At 42.5% G+C, this 15486-nt stretch overlaps 1 protein-coding gene across 1 annotated transcript in view; it reads left to right on the top strand.

Moving 5' to 3' along the window:
- The window catches only part of LOC122796959 (kinesin-like protein KIF13A), a 1146649-nt gene that overhangs the window by 669472 nt on the left and 461691 nt on the right, over positions 1 to 15486 (top strand). The gene's annotated exons all lie outside the window — the stretch shown is intronic.

Raw genomic sequence — 15486 nt, 5'->3', positions numbered from 1 at the left:
GGCATGGCTAAAAGGACTTAAGGCACTTGCTAGGAACTGGTGGGAATATACAGCAGTTAATCATCCCCAAAATGTGCAAACTTTGCAAAACAGGTCAAAAAGGAATTTCAGATATTAAAACTTGCTGAGCACTATTTCTTTTTCGCAAAATATGAAATGAGGGATACAGAACATTCTAAATGAGGTTTGCATAAACTGATATATATATATATATATATATATATATATGATATTGATAAAAATATTCAAATTACTATGGAAAAATGCTTGAAATGAAGTCCCAATTGCATAAAACGAATAAAATAAGGGGAAACTACCGCATTTGCAAAGCATGATTTTTTTTGCATTAAGCAAAGATATCAGTTATCAAAAGTTTATGCATGTTTGTGCAGTGTTATAGTAAACTGTTTTGCAAAAGTACAGCCATTACAGGGCATATTTCGCAGAATACAGCCATTTACAGAGTATATTTCACAAAGTACAGTATTTTGAAGAGTTTAATGTGCATTTGAATGTTACAAGCTCACAGAACAGTTTGATCATACATAAATACAAGGGCCATATTTTGTGTGTTTGTGCATACTTTGTTGGCATGGCAGATGGATTTCTAAAACCCAGTGCACTTGTGTTTGACAGTAATAATGCTGAGAACTGGAGAGTGTTTGAGCAAGAGTACATTTTCATTCAGGCTGTATTTTCTGATAAAGATGACCGTACAAAGGCATTTATTGTACATAATTTAGCTGGGTCAGAAGCCATAGAAAGGGAACATTAATTTGTGTATGCAGCTGCTATCTGTACCGGAGAGGGGGAAACCGTCATAGGCTGAGTCAAGGGAGGACCCTGAGTGCTTAAAATGTAAATTCAGAGTAATGTATAACCCCCAGACAAATGTTACAATAGAAAGGCACTTATTTTATACAAGGGATCAAAAGCCACTGTCTCAACCTTAAACAACTCTGATGGTCAGAACTTCAAAACCAACTACTGTATAATCAACTTGTGATCACACAAAAAATTCTTTATCACCCAAATAATACCCCCATCCTCTCTAACCTGATCTCCCCTTATAAAAATCTTACAACACTACGCTCAGCTAATAAGCTACTAATTTCCAACATTAAATGTAATAACAAAGCTGGGGACTCGCTCTTTACCAGTGTTGTAGGCAGAATCTGGAACAAGCTTCCTAGAACGCTCACTTCTCTCTCATCTACACCACTCTTCAAGAAACATCTCAAAGAACATCTAAAAATACATTGGCTTTGTCCCTGCTCTAAGCCTGACTGAATCATACTTATCCTCTTATTTCTCTTCGTGCTATACCCCTTCCTCCTGGGCTATGGCGCCCCAATGCAGCATTAATTAATAGAAGCTAACTTTATACTAGTACTTGTGTTTTCCTGCCTTTTCTCTTTCTCCTTCTTTGACTTAATGAATAATAATTTTCAATTATTGTGTAAACTTGTACTTTATTGTATCTTATACCTACGAAAGACTTTGTACTTGATTGTTTCTTAAACCTTTGCTAAGACTCTGTACTATTGTTCACAAAAACAATTTTTATTTTTTTTCCAACCATTTTTGCTCTGTAATGTATTTGAATCTAGTCTTTTTTTAATTATTGTAATCTGTAATTTACTTATGCTTGGAGCTTTTCTCCCTGGGCCTCTAATGAAAATGGACATGTATCCAGCTAGACTAGCCCGGTCAACAAATATAAAATAAATAAATAAATAAATGACCTGAGAGCAAGGCTAAAATGTGCAGATTTAGTTTTTTAAGGGACAAGTTGATAAAGGACAGACTTGTGTGTGGTATAAAAAAATGATGCTGTGAGAAAGATTTTGCTTCGTTACAGTGATTTAACTTTGGATAAGGCCATTGAGATTTGTCAGATAAACGAGCTCACAGAAAGCACAGAAATATGCTTACAAATGACAACAGCTCTAGAAAGCACAGTGACAAAGCTCATGTTGATAGTTTGCAGTATGTTATTAAAAGAAACAAGCCCAGGCACATGGCAGCAAAGTTTTTCTGGGTATCCTAGTGCTGTTATAGCAGACTTACTATTAGGAGGTCATGGTAAAGCAGAGCATGACAGAAACCTCAGAAAAGTTCTAGAAAGGGCAAGTCAAGCAAGTCTTAACCTCAATCCTCTGAAATGCAAATTCAGGCTACAAGAAGTTAATTGTGTTGGTCATTTATTTACCAGTACAGGCTTACGACCAGACCCTTCAAAGCAAACAGCCTTTCTCGAGATGCCACCTCCAGACCATGTTCAAGCCCTGCAACATTTTCTTGGCATGGTTAACTATCTAGGCAAGCTCATTCCAGGCTTGAGCCAACTATCAGCACTGCTCAGCAGAGAGCTGACACGTAAAGATGTATTCTGGTACTGATTAGAGCAACACCAAAGAGCATTTGATGTCCTGAAACAGAGAATTGCTAGTCCAACAACTGCCAGATACTATGATGTTCGTAAGTTAGTTACTCTTTCCTGCGATGCTTCAGAATTTCGTTTTGGTACAAGAGGGTCAACCTATTGCCTATGCATCGAGAACTCTTACCCAAACTGAGATCCAGTATGTCCATATCGAGAGAGAGCTTTTGAAAATTGCATTTGCATGTTCAGAGTTCCTTGATTATGTTTATGGTAGACTAATCCAGATCGAAACAGACAACCAACTTCTAGTCACTGTCTTGAGAAAGGCTATGCATTCAGCTCCAGCCCAACTGCAGCATATAATACTGAGATTGCAAAAGTATAATTTCAATGTTGTGTACAAGAAAGGCAAACTTCTTTATCTTGCTGATGCATTATCCAGATCTCCCAGAAACACAACAGAACATAATGAGAATGAGCACCTTGATTTTGAAGTCATGAAAGTGAGAGCATTTTCTTCTGCAAGTCTTGAGTTGAGAGATCACACAGCCACAGATCCAGTTTTACAAAGGCTTAGCCATTTTATCAACCAAAGGTGGCCGTCAACGCAATCTAATTTACCTCAAGAAGTGCAACTTTATTTTCCATACAGAGGTGAGATTTTCTTACAAAGGTATCATTATGAAAGGTCCAAAAGTAATTATTCCAAAGTCCTTGCAACAAGAGTACATTATATCTTGCATCATGGTCAAAGGCAATGACTCTACCAAAAGAAGGGTGAGAGGTCTAGTATTTTTGCTTTCTGTATCACAAGAAATTGAGCGAGCGCTTTCATCTTGTTCAGTGTGTATTAGTACAAAGCCACATCAACAGAAGGAACAACATCAGCTAAATCAGATTCCTGAATTACCTTGATCGACAATAGCCATGGACATTTTCAAGTGGAATGGTCAACATTATTTGGTGTTAGCAAACTTACTCCAGTTGATTTGAGCTTGACCTACTTAATATGTTGACCTGTAAACTTCAAGAATGAAGTCGTGGTAACTTAATTACATCATCATCCTTTCATAGTTGCATTAAAGCTTCCTTCTCTTACCTTGTTAAATTATAAAAACAAGAATTTATATCTTATTTGCATACCACAACTTCATTCTTGAAGTTCACAAGTCAACGATCCTTGTTTTCTATTGATTTTCTTGACGTGCGCATTGTTAAAGATGCAAATGGCCTCCTTAATACAGGTTTATATAGAAAAGCATGTAAACACAGTGCAGTTTTGCAAAAGCAAAGTATGCACCCTGCTTATATTTATAAGAACATTTTAAAGAGGCAAACTTTATGCATGTCAAGATTAAATTTAGATGAGAGATTTAATAGTCTGATTTGACGTCTGAGTTTAGACAGAGGGGATATGGAAACAAGGAGATTAGCAATGCTTGTATGTTAGCCAGGAGTCCGAGAACTCGTAAGGCTAGACCATATTTCTCAGGTTTTACTGGACATGATGGTGAGATTCCTACTTCCCAGGGGAAGGGTAGGCCAGGTTTCAATGGCTTACCTATTATGCTGTATTACACCAGTGATATAGAAACAATACGTAGAGTCATCAGGAGCAATTGGTCCTTTCTCCAGACTGATGACTTTGTTGGTGATGTAGTTGGTAGTAGACCCAGATATAAAAACAAGAAATCATTGGAGACAATTGTGTTACAAAGTTTACCGTACCCCTGAGGTAGTTTCTGGTCATGTTCAGGGTATGAGGAGGTGCCAGAGATGCAGGTTTTGTAGATGTATAGATGTTAGAGATAAATTTGTCCATCCCTGTACTGGATTTGTCTGTCTATAAGTTTAAAGCATCAGCTGACTGTCGCACATCTAATGTAGTTGATCTTGCTTCTTGTGCTGCATGCACCACTTTTTATGTAGGTAATACCAATCGTACCTTATTTGAAAGAATAAGGGAGCATGTTTACAGCACTCTGGTAGGAGACATTAGCAGTGCTTTAGCCAAACACACTGTAGAGACTGGCCAAATCCATAATTTCTATTTTAGGGTAATAAAAGTGATTCAGGAAACTCAGCGTGGGGGTGACCTCAGGAATTTTACTGAGTTAAGGGAACTTCCCTGGATAGTCAACCTACAAGCTGACAAGTCACCAGGTTTAAATGAGAGGGTTTCTCTAAAACCTCTCCTGAAATCCAGAGGTCTCCAGCATTAATTGTTGCTTGTTTCTTTAGTGATTGCTTAATGCTTTGTGTGAAATAAGGCCTTGCTGTTTGTCATGAAATTATGGTCTGAAGAAGCACTTGTGTGAAAGCGCTAACTTACCTTCTGTTCCTGCATTTTATTAAACGTGTTTGCTTTTATTACTGCCTGCCATGTTTCTGTGCACCAGGTTGGATTTTTAATCGGTTATGTTACGATATATGGTCGCATCTCTAAACCATGTAACAAATGTGAAGCAACTCGGACATATTTAATGTTTTGTTTTGTTTCTAATGTATGTAGTAATGCATATCTAACTGTGATGTTTTTACAAAGAGCAATCTTTTTAAAAGGGAGGATGTAGATCAGTCTGTGTATATGTACCTTTAAGAAGCTATCCAGGGGCTTGCTTAAGTGTGTATATACTGAGCTCATGCAAGCTAGACTGCCATTTTGTAGTAAGCCGTTGAGATGTAAACATGTATGTATGTAAGGTCTATTAGCCAGTTCATTTGTATTTTATGATGCTGCTATCCATCCTGCATTAAAGCATCAAAATGAAATGCCCTGCCTGCTTTGTGTGTGTGTGTAAGAGGCGAGTGAGGGCATCCCACAACCCCCAGGTGACCATATCCATCTCTTTCCATAGGTGATTCAAGACTTGACCTCACAGGGGATCACTCAAGAAGTTCCTTCCATGGAAAGAGGAAAAGGCTTCTATTAAAGGATGTTCTTAGTCCCCAGTAAAGATGGTCCTTGGAGACCAGTTTTAGATGTGTCCCAGCTCAGTCTTTTCCTACAAGTTCCCATCTTCAGGATGCTCACACTACAAACTCTGTTTCCTCTTTTGCTCCCTCAGGCTTTTTTGGTTTCCCTAGACATCAAGGATGTGTACCTTCGTATTACCATTCACCCTCTAATCAGGAAATTCTTACGGTTTTCTGTTGCTTCCCCTCATTTTGTTTTGAGCTTTGCCCTTTGGACTCCTCTCCAAGGGTATTCACAAAGTATTTGGCTCCTGTCGCTGCCTTCTGCAGACTCGTAATACCCTCACCTGGATGACCTGCTTATCCAAGCAAAACATTCAGACATCCTGTACCAGAACCTTCAAACCATCATCTCCTTGCTCCTAAGTCTAGGATTCACTATCAACTACACTGTCTTTACTAACCCTTTGTCAATATCTGGTCTTCCTGGGCTGCAGGTTAAGGACAGACCTTATGATGGCCTTTCTGCCTTTGCAAAAGATGCAGTCTCTGCTGACCTTCCAGTAGTTACTTCCTCTTATCTCTTTGACAGCCAGAGAGTTTCTCAGGATATTATGGTTCATGACTTCTGATATACCAGTGCTGCCCGTAGCCAGACTTGACATGCAGAAGTTCCAGTGGTACCTGGAAACACTTTGGTCTCAGCATGCTCATCCTCTGGAGTTTGTTTATCCACTTCTTCCTTGCCTGAAAAAGGAATTGTGTTGGTGGATTCGACAAATTTTTCAGAGTCCAGGTCTTCCCCTTCAGCCACCAGACACCATTCAGGAGGTGTTTAAAGATGACTCTGACCTAGGGTGGGGAGCAACTATGAGGAACCTAAAGGTCCAAGGCCTGTGATCTCCTTTGGTAAGAAAACAAAACATCAGCATCAAGGAGATGAGAGCTCTGAATTTGGCACTTCAAGCCTTTCATTCATCTCTTCAACCAGGCCCCTTGAAACTGTTCACAGACAACACCACAGTTCTTTTTTGTGAACAAACGGGAGGACAAAGTCTTATATTCTGTGCAAGTTAGCTCTACGAGCTTGGGAGAGTGCCTTACAAACAGGGGTAACCTTGACTGCTGTCTGCATCCCCTCTGCTCAAAATGTTCTAGCAGATCCAGGACACAAGCCCACGAGTGGATGACCCACAGGGATGTGTTTCTGGACATTCTGCACTGGTGGGATGCACCTTAAATGGATCTTTTTGCCTCCCCTTATTTTGTGCCAGAGGCCCCACACCCTCTGGTATGGAAGGTGGAAGTCCTTTCTATCCCATGGAAGGGGATGTTTCTCTATGCAGTCCCCCCTTCCCACTTATTCAGAAAGTCTTGCTGAAGATTCGGCAAGACACCTCAGAAATCTTGCTGGTTGACCCCCTTTTGGCCTAGACAGCATTGGTTCCCTCTTCTGCAATTAGTCAAAGGCAATCATCACAAGTTACCTCACATGGTGGATCTTGTCACACAAGACAAGGAATCCCTTATGCACCCACATCTAATCCCACTGAATTTGACACTGTGGGTGATGGACTTTTATTCCTACTGGAGGCCAGGAAGTGCAATACCTGTAAATTTGATTTGTCCAAATGGAAGAGGTTCTCCAGCTGTTGTCTTAACAAGTGACTAGATCCATTTTCAGTGGATATTCCCCTAGTCCTTTCTTTCTTGTGCAAGCTGCTCACGGCTGGATAGGTTTATTCTTCAGTTAAATCCCATTTAGCAGCCATTTCTGCATGTCTGCCTTTATCTCCCCCTTAGCTTCTATGCTAGAAGTTAGGCTTTTCTTAAAATGTGTCCTGCACATTAGACCTTATAGGAAACCTGTTCCTCCTCCCTGGGATTTGAATTTTGTTCTGGAAAAACTGTTTCAGACATCCTTTGAATCTGCAGCTTCTACTTCTTTAAAACTCTGCACTTTGGAAACTTTTACTGGTAGCCATTACCTCTGCTAGGAGAGTTTCTGAGCTTCAGGTTTTAACAGCTTCCAAAACCCTTTTTAATTTTCCACAGGGATAGGGTTTCTCTTTCAAGCCTAAAGTGGTTATTGACTTGTCCCTTAACCAGTCCATTCACTTAACTTCCTTTTCCCCACCTCTCAAAACTCAAGTGAGAGGGTACTCCACACTCTGGATGCAAATAGACAACTCAGATTTTACCTGGATAAAACCAGATCCATTAGGAAGTCTGAGAAATTGTTTGATGTGATGTTGTCGATCTCACCTTTATTCTCACTGATGGGTTGGATCCGATCCATCGGATTAATCTTGGCCATTATCAAAGCTCGAGGACTTCAGCAAAGCTCGTGGGCATCTTTCCTTACTCATAATGCAACCCCCTAGTTTCCCAAGATCTTGTTTGCCGTGCAGCGAAGATGTTGTCTAGCAAGCTCTGGGCTAAGTGTTTTGATATTTTTTTCTTAGTATTATAGATATCTGACTTTCTATGGTTTAAAAAAAAAACTTTTTTGTTAATCTACTCTTGTATATCTTTACCCCTTAATGAGTGTCTGTTACTCTTACTCCCTTTATTGGGTTGTTAAGATCTGCTTGAGTTAGAGGATGTCTAACATCTGTGTAAATTAGGAGCCATTCTTCTCCCTTTTTCTACCCCCCCTTTCTAATCCCAGAAAAATATCTCTTCCCTTTCAATTTTTTTTTTCTGTCCATGTAAGTTAGAGGACTGTTATCAAGTGTGTTGTGAGCGTGTGTTCTCTTCCTCTGTTCTATTTCATGTTATAGACATGTCTCAAAAGCAGGAAGGGGGGAAGCCTTTGAACTTCAGAAAGTGTGAGAAATGGGGAAAAAAGATGCCCCTTAGCAATTCACATTTTGTGTGTGTATTGCTTGGGCCTTTTTCATTTACAGGAGTCATGCTCCATCTGCCATGGGTTTTTAAATACAGAGCATTGATGGAGTGCAAAAATAAGCTCATTCTAAAAGATCTGATTAAGACTCACCTTTTCTGAGGCTGTGTCACTGGAATCGTCATCTTCAAAATCAGAAAAATCTGAAAAACTGGATAAACAGCAAAAACGAGCTTCTTTGGAGCTGAGATCCTCTTCAGTGGCGAAGCAGAAAGCTCCCAAGTTGTCGGCTCCAAAGGAAATACTGGAGTTGACAATTCAAGTCAGATCCAAGGCTTCTTTAGAGCAACAAGAACCCTCACCTCAGAAGTTGACCTTAGATTTTAGATATTGGAGCCGATCACCTTCCTTGGAACCAATCCACTCTCGGCTCCCATCACCTTTTCTAGCAAGATGGAGGTCACCTACCCCTCTCTACCTGGTTCACCAGGAGTGTGTCTGATGAAGATGTGGATAGGGTGGTGGAGAGGCTGTTAGACACCGACCTTAGCCAAATTATTGTTGGATCCAAGCCCAAAGGAATTGGATCAGGTGGTCTTCCCCCTCTCTGCCTGCTCCTCCTCCAAGCCATCTTTCGGCTTTGATGCTGGAAGATTCCGATGTCCAATTTGTCTGTATCTAGTCCAGGACCCATAGGCACCTCAGGTCTGGTATTTGCCCTGAGTGTTTTCACCGATTTGGAGCAGGAGACCACTGGGAGCCGACACTATCCGGTCGGGTCTGCAGAGCTGGTTCGAATCTCTCTGGATCCGATCCTGCCTCTAGGGGCCTCGGTGTTGGTGAGTTTGTCACCTGTCTCAGTTTCAGAGCTTCTGTCTTCTGCTCCAGAGGTTCCATCTGCTCTGACAACTTGCTTGTCAGATCTGGGAAGTTCACTGGAGCAGGGGTGGACTGCCTTTGAAGTTGAGGCGGGTTCTGACTACTACTTATTCTGAGACCGTCTTCTTTGGATCTTCCTGCCAGTTCTGTCCAGGTGTATTTACCTTCTCATCTACCTTCTCCACAGGTCCGCAGAGACCCTAGGCATCAAGATGTCCAGCAGGGGGACTCCCCTGTCTTCTGAAACCCCCCAGGATGTCCCACTGAGGAGGTCCTTCAGAAGATGACATGCAAGAGGAAGCATCCTGACTCCCCAGAGGAGTCCATCACATCTGTTACCATTCTCCATGAAGCAGAAAGATCCCCACAGTCACCTCATGAAGATGTCTGTCTTGGAGACATCCTGAAAATTTTAAAGCAAAGAGATGACTGGCAGTCCACCTCCCCTTTGGCCGAGGAGTCTGTTTACCTGAAGACCTTTGGATCTTGCCTCTTAACCTCTTGGGTGACCCCTCCATCCAATGAGCTTATTGAGTTAATCTCTCTGAAGGCTTGGGTGACCGCAGACACCATAAGCCTACTTTTAGAAGGCCAAATAAATATATTACAGCCCCTGAAGACAATAATTTCTTGATAAAAAGGTGTAGTAGTTTATGCCATGGTCATGGCGGCGACCACTAAAAATAAACTTTCCTAGACTAGTTCCTCTATCCATCCTCCGGATAAGGATTCCAGGACCATGGATAGTTACAGGAAGCATGTCATCTGATGATGTTAATCTTCAATCCATTCATCACTGATGGGGCTTGGTTCCAAGTCCTCGGAACCGAGTTGGCCTTATACCCAATCTCACGCCAGCCAAAAACTCTCAAGCTAAGACTTTACCCATAGCCCCCTGTTCCCTGTTAACTGAGATCTTGTTTGCCAGGTCACCATAAAGCTGCATTCAAGCCATCTCTCAGCTAAGTCTCTGATTTTTTTTGGAGTATACTGTTTTGATATTTCTGGTTACCCAAAATTGTTTATAGAGTGTTATCTAGTGTGCTTTTTCTGTAGCTGTGTTTCGCTAACAATATCCTAACCTCTTCTATCTTTACCTGTTGGTAGTCTTTGTACCATTGCTGGTACACTCCCCTTTTTTCTCTACCTGCTGTGGTAATTCTTTATATAGCATCGTTGGTATTTTTCCCCTTCCTGTTTTTTAATGTTGCCTGCTTGGTTGTGTAATTTTGTTGATCGCTTCCCTTTGCTGATATTGTGGTTTCTAATATGTCAGGCTTCAAACAATGCCTGAAGTGTGGGAGGAAAATGTCTAATTGCAATTTACATGATGACTGTGTTTACTGTTTGGGAGTGCCTCATTTCTCGGTACAACCCCCTTGCTCTTTCTGTTAGGGGTATAGCTCTCATACCCTGAATGAGTGGAAAAATAAATTAATGTTGAAAGGCCTACTTTAATCTCCTTTCTAAGAGGCGCTGTCCGCATTGGAGGGTTCACCCCCTCCTAGCTAGGAAAGACAAAGAGGTCACAGTCTGTTCCCTCTTCACCCCCCCAGTGAGAAGGAAAAACCACCAAAGCAAAAAATTCTGAAACACTCTGTACCTGAACAAATGTCTTTGACTTTGGCACCGTCTTCGGTACCGACTCTGCCTATATCGTTGGTGCCGACTACCTCGGCATCGTCAGCATCTGTGGCACTGGATGTGACTGTTCCTATAGTTTTGACCTCAACACTGATCACAGCTCTGAGCCCTTTATCGGCTCCAATAACCCAGATGGACCCTGCTGTTCTCGTAGTCTCAAAAATGGAGACTATAGTGCTGTTAGATGTGCAAGCTTTGACCCGATATTCCCTATCTGTGGATCCTTTCATGGGACAATCTTGTAGTCCCTTCTTAGATCATCCAGAGTCCCCTTTGGGGATAATCCACTAGGTTCACCAGGAGCCTCTCTGAACTAGATGTGGTCCGCCTTTTGGACCAGCTGCTGACAGCTAGGGAGTTTCCTTCTGACAGAAAATCTTAGCCACTCTTACAGTGGCTATTGCTGGCACAATAGTATCCAAATTAGCATCCGTTGTCGTCCAAGATCCGCATTACGAATCGCTGCAAACTGGATCTTTCTTGCTGGATGAAGTCAGACCCAGTGCTTTGGAGCCGACATTTGCATTCCCCTCAGCCCAGTGCCATTGTGACCACGGATGCTCCCCTGATGAGATGGAGGGGGGCCATTATCAGGGAATGACTGTCTAAGGTACATGGTCCAACGTAGTGGCTGACCTGCATATAAATGTTCTAGAACTGAGGGCAGTGCTGTTAGCGTTGCAGGCATTTCAGACTGCCCTTCCTTCCAGAACTTTTGCTATCCAATCAGGCAACATGTCAGTAGTTTGGTACATCAACAAACAAGGAGGAGCTAAGTCCTGTCCCCTATGTCGAGAGGCCATGAGAGTTTGGCAATGGGCGATAGCTTCCAATCGCTTCCTGATAGCAATGCATATTCCAGGGATTTCCAACGTGATCACAGACAAATTGCGCAGGTGCATTCTCCTACCTCACGAGTGGTCCCTCGACCCCAATTTAGCAACGAAGATTTTCAGCTGTTGGGGCCAGCCTTGCTGCGACCTGTTCACTTCCCCATCCAACCACAAGTGCAGCAACTATTTCTCCCTAATTCCCCCGCAGGAGGAGTCCCCGAAAGATGCACTTACTCACGATTAGCCCACGGAACTTCTTTATGCTTATCCTTCCACTCTTCTGATTCCTCTAGTCCTGAAGAAAGCCCTTCGGTTGAAAAGCAAGATGATCCTCATAGCCCCCTTTTGGCCTCAACAGGTATGGTTCCCCTTTCTCTGGGCTCATTTTCTATGCAGACCTTGGATTCTGAATCCAACTCCAAATCTGATACCTCACCCTCAGGGACTGAGCCACCCAAACCTTTCCAGCCTCAAGCTCACAGCTTGGTTTCTTTGCTTCCAGTGATTGCCAGACATTGTAATCTTTCCTGTCCTGTTTGAGACATTATTCTGGCTTCTCATAAACCATCCACTAGGAAACTTTATGCTGACAAATGGAAAAGGTTTTCTTTTTGGTCTAGACAGAGAGACTTGGATCCTTTTTTGGCACCCATCTCTGCTGTGCTCCAGTACCTACCTGATTTTTTCAAGCAGGGCTCCGCAGCTTCAGCCATTCGTGTTCGTTTTGCTGCCATTAAGAATTTTCATAATGGTTTCAGTGATTCCTCTTTGATCTCTCATCGCCTAAGCAAGACCTTTTTGAAGGAATCTACCATTCAAGACTTCCAGTTAAGCAGCCCACAGAACCCTGGAGTCTTGTTCGTCCTATTTGACATGGTCCCCCTTCAAACCAGCAGCCACATGTTACATTAAGTTTTTATCCTGGAAATCCCTGTTTCTGGTGGCTATTTATTCCGCTAGACACATTTTCCAAGCTCCAAGCTCTTTGTACCAAACGTCCTTATTTTTTTATAAGGACACAGTGTCACTGCGGTCCAATCTTTCCTTTCTACCAAAAGTAATCTCCGAACTATCCATTAATCCGACTATTGACCTGTCTGTGTTCTTTCCCAAATTCTCTAACAAATGAGAGTTTTGTCTACATTTACTGGATTTTCACAGACCATTAAGGTTTTACCTGGACAGGACAAAAGCTTTCAGGAAATCAGACCAATTGTTTCTTTATTTGGCCCAAAAATGGGAAAGTCAGTCTCTAAAGTGACTCTATCCAAATGGCTCAGAGAATGCATAACCTTCATTTATAAACTGGAAAGGAAATCTGTCCTGCCTAACATCAGAGCTCACTCCACCAGATCTATGGCAACTTCTGTGGCGTTCCACTCCAGAGCTTCAATGGATGACATCTGTGCAGCAGCTATGTGGCCCCCCCCCCCCATACCATCATCACTCATTACAAGCTAAGTCTGGTCTTGAAGGGAAGAGCATCCTTTGGTTCAATGGTGTTCAGGAATGTTCTTCCTTAGGGCCACCCTTGGGTATAAGGTAGCTGGGGACTCTGTCCCATCAGTGATGAATGGAATGAAGATTAACAACATCAAATAAAGAAGGTATGTCTTAACATAACGTTCCATCTGTGTTGTTGATCTTCATCCATTCATCACGTCCCACCCTCCTTCCCCCACTTAGAGGCTCCTGGGAGATCTCCAAACTCAGTGAGCAAGGTTCCAGTTAATCAATTATGGTCCAGACCAATGGGATGGTCTGGAGGGTGTATAAAAGTGGGTTAGTTAAAATAAGGAACTTATTCTGAAGAAGTCTCCTGTAGGGAGATGAAAGCGCTCAATTCGATTGTTAAAGTGGAACTTTATTTACATTCGTGTTGTGATTTTGTGGATTACCAACTTAGGAGGGACAGCCTTTATTGGAACCTTGCTTGCTGAGTTTGGAGTTTTGGAGGTTATCAGTTATTATTATTCAGCATGTCAGTTCTAGTTTTTTTTAGCTCCTGGAAGATCATTGGGTCCATGTCTTGTACTAAGATTTCTGCTCGAAGACTGCCTGCGCTTTATTTTCTAGGGCAAATTCAATCTGTAGTAACGGAGAAGGGGATTGTGGGTAAAGGCTTATTCTTAGCTCGTGAGTTTTTGGCTGGTGCGAGCTTGGGTACAAGGCCGACTCTGTTTCGAGAGCTCAGAACCAAACCCCATCAGTGATGAATGGATGAAGACCAGCAACACAGATGGAACCTTATGGTAAGACATAACTTTTTTTTCCGTCAGTGCTCAGCTAGCCACTCTAACTTCAGTCATTAATTAATCCATGAGGCTTATATCGTATGCTGCAGATGGAACAAGTAAGGCAAGCGGGTTCAGGCATCTCTCTCAAGAGGTAGGCCTGGATACACCATTGCAATTTTGCGGAGCCCTTCAAATCTTACTTCATTAATGCCCCTTTTGACAGCTCTTCTCTTTTTGGACCAAAAGTAAAAGAAATGCTCACCAGATGTGAACAAGAAGGCAAGACCTTATCTGCTGTTGGAGAATGTTTTTCCACACCTACTAGACCCTTTCCCAAAGGTCAGAAAGGTAGTGGAAACATGAGGTTAAGAAAAGCAGAGCTCTTTCTAAGATACTCAGGGTGAAAGTTCCCGTAGAGGCAAAGGGGGGAACAGTAATGGAAGATGCCACCCTCGCAGCAGTGGAGGCCTGCAAAACTGGGGCTCCAAAGAATCTTTCTATGGTAGACCATTCCAGAGCTCCTGGAGCGGAGTGCCTGATTGCTTGCCTCTGGAGGCAGTCAAAGGTTGATTGCACTGCGAAACCTGGTAAAAGATAAATGACAAATGTTTGCAGGGCATAATATCCAGTGGTTATATCATTCCCTTCTTCTTCCACACTTGTGTCAACAAGTCAGATGTTCATTGTGTTACACTGCTGCAGTCATCACACTTGGGTTATCCTGCCATCAGGCGGTCCCGCAGTCGGCCAGAGTTCCAAAGTCTTGGTCCGGCGTCGGTTGCTGTTGCTTCTTCCCTGACGTCAGTGCACCAGGGGTGCACAACATGCATCCGACGCCTTTTTCTTCAGTCATTCTTGCCGCGCGATGCCCGAAGCAGAAGCAGTTCGCAAGTGCCGGTCGGCCGACTCCTGAGATTTTCAAATCGAATTTCAGACCGAAGTCTTCATAAAGCTAAGTACCCCATTGGGGAACGATTACAAGGAAATGCAAGATTTGTTGCATTCAGCTGAACAAGTGGTATAACATACTTTGCAATGTGGATTTGATTCATTGGAAGCCTCTTGTAGAGCAGCAGTGACGGGGCTTGTCATACACAGGCATGCTTGGTTAAAAGAACAAACTTTACCTGATCATGTTAAAGCGAAGATGTTATGTGATCCTATCTCGCCTACATTCTGACTGATGGGTTCGGAGCCGATCCCTCGGCTCCGACTCGGCACGCTTATGCCAAAGAGTGAAGTCTCTTATTGGCTGAGCTTACTATATCCCAGGATGCACCACTACCAGTCCCCCAGATCTCGTTTGCCGCTAACTTGCGAAGACGTGGTCTCGAGCTGGCTGAGCTGAGTAGTATTTATTTACTAACTTTTTCTGTCAGAATTTTGCTGTTCTTGTCATAAAAAGCTGTTTTAACGGCTATTCTTCACTTTGTGGTGTGTTTGGAGTTTTGTGAGAACTTTGTAGTGTGATTGGGCATTGATTTGATTTCAGGCCTCCTTCATCTTAGGGCCTTCCCGGTCAGTCAACCCCCCCTTAAACCTTAGAGGGTTTCAAAGTACCCTTGACTTAATTGTTAGATTGTTTACCTAATCGGCAGCTGTAAACCGATTTTTAGGTAGTGTCAGTTGATTAGAAAATCAAGTGGATAGTGTTGGTTTTTCCTGTCAGGAATTACTATTTTTTCGCTATAATGTCTCAGAATCCTAGGCCCCTTCGTGTTTATTGTTTGGTGCAAACATGCA

This window comes from Protopterus annectens, chromosome 3.part0 (assembly GCF_019279795.1).
Source record: "Protopterus annectens isolate FY-2018-M chromosome 3.part0, PAN1.0, whole genome shotgun sequence".
Taxonomy (NCBI): Eukaryota; Metazoa; Chordata; order Ceratodontiformes; family Protopteridae; genus Protopterus; species Protopterus annectens.
The sequence above is the reverse complement of the archived record's forward strand: the minus strand, read 5'-3'. Positions and strand labels throughout refer to the sequence as shown.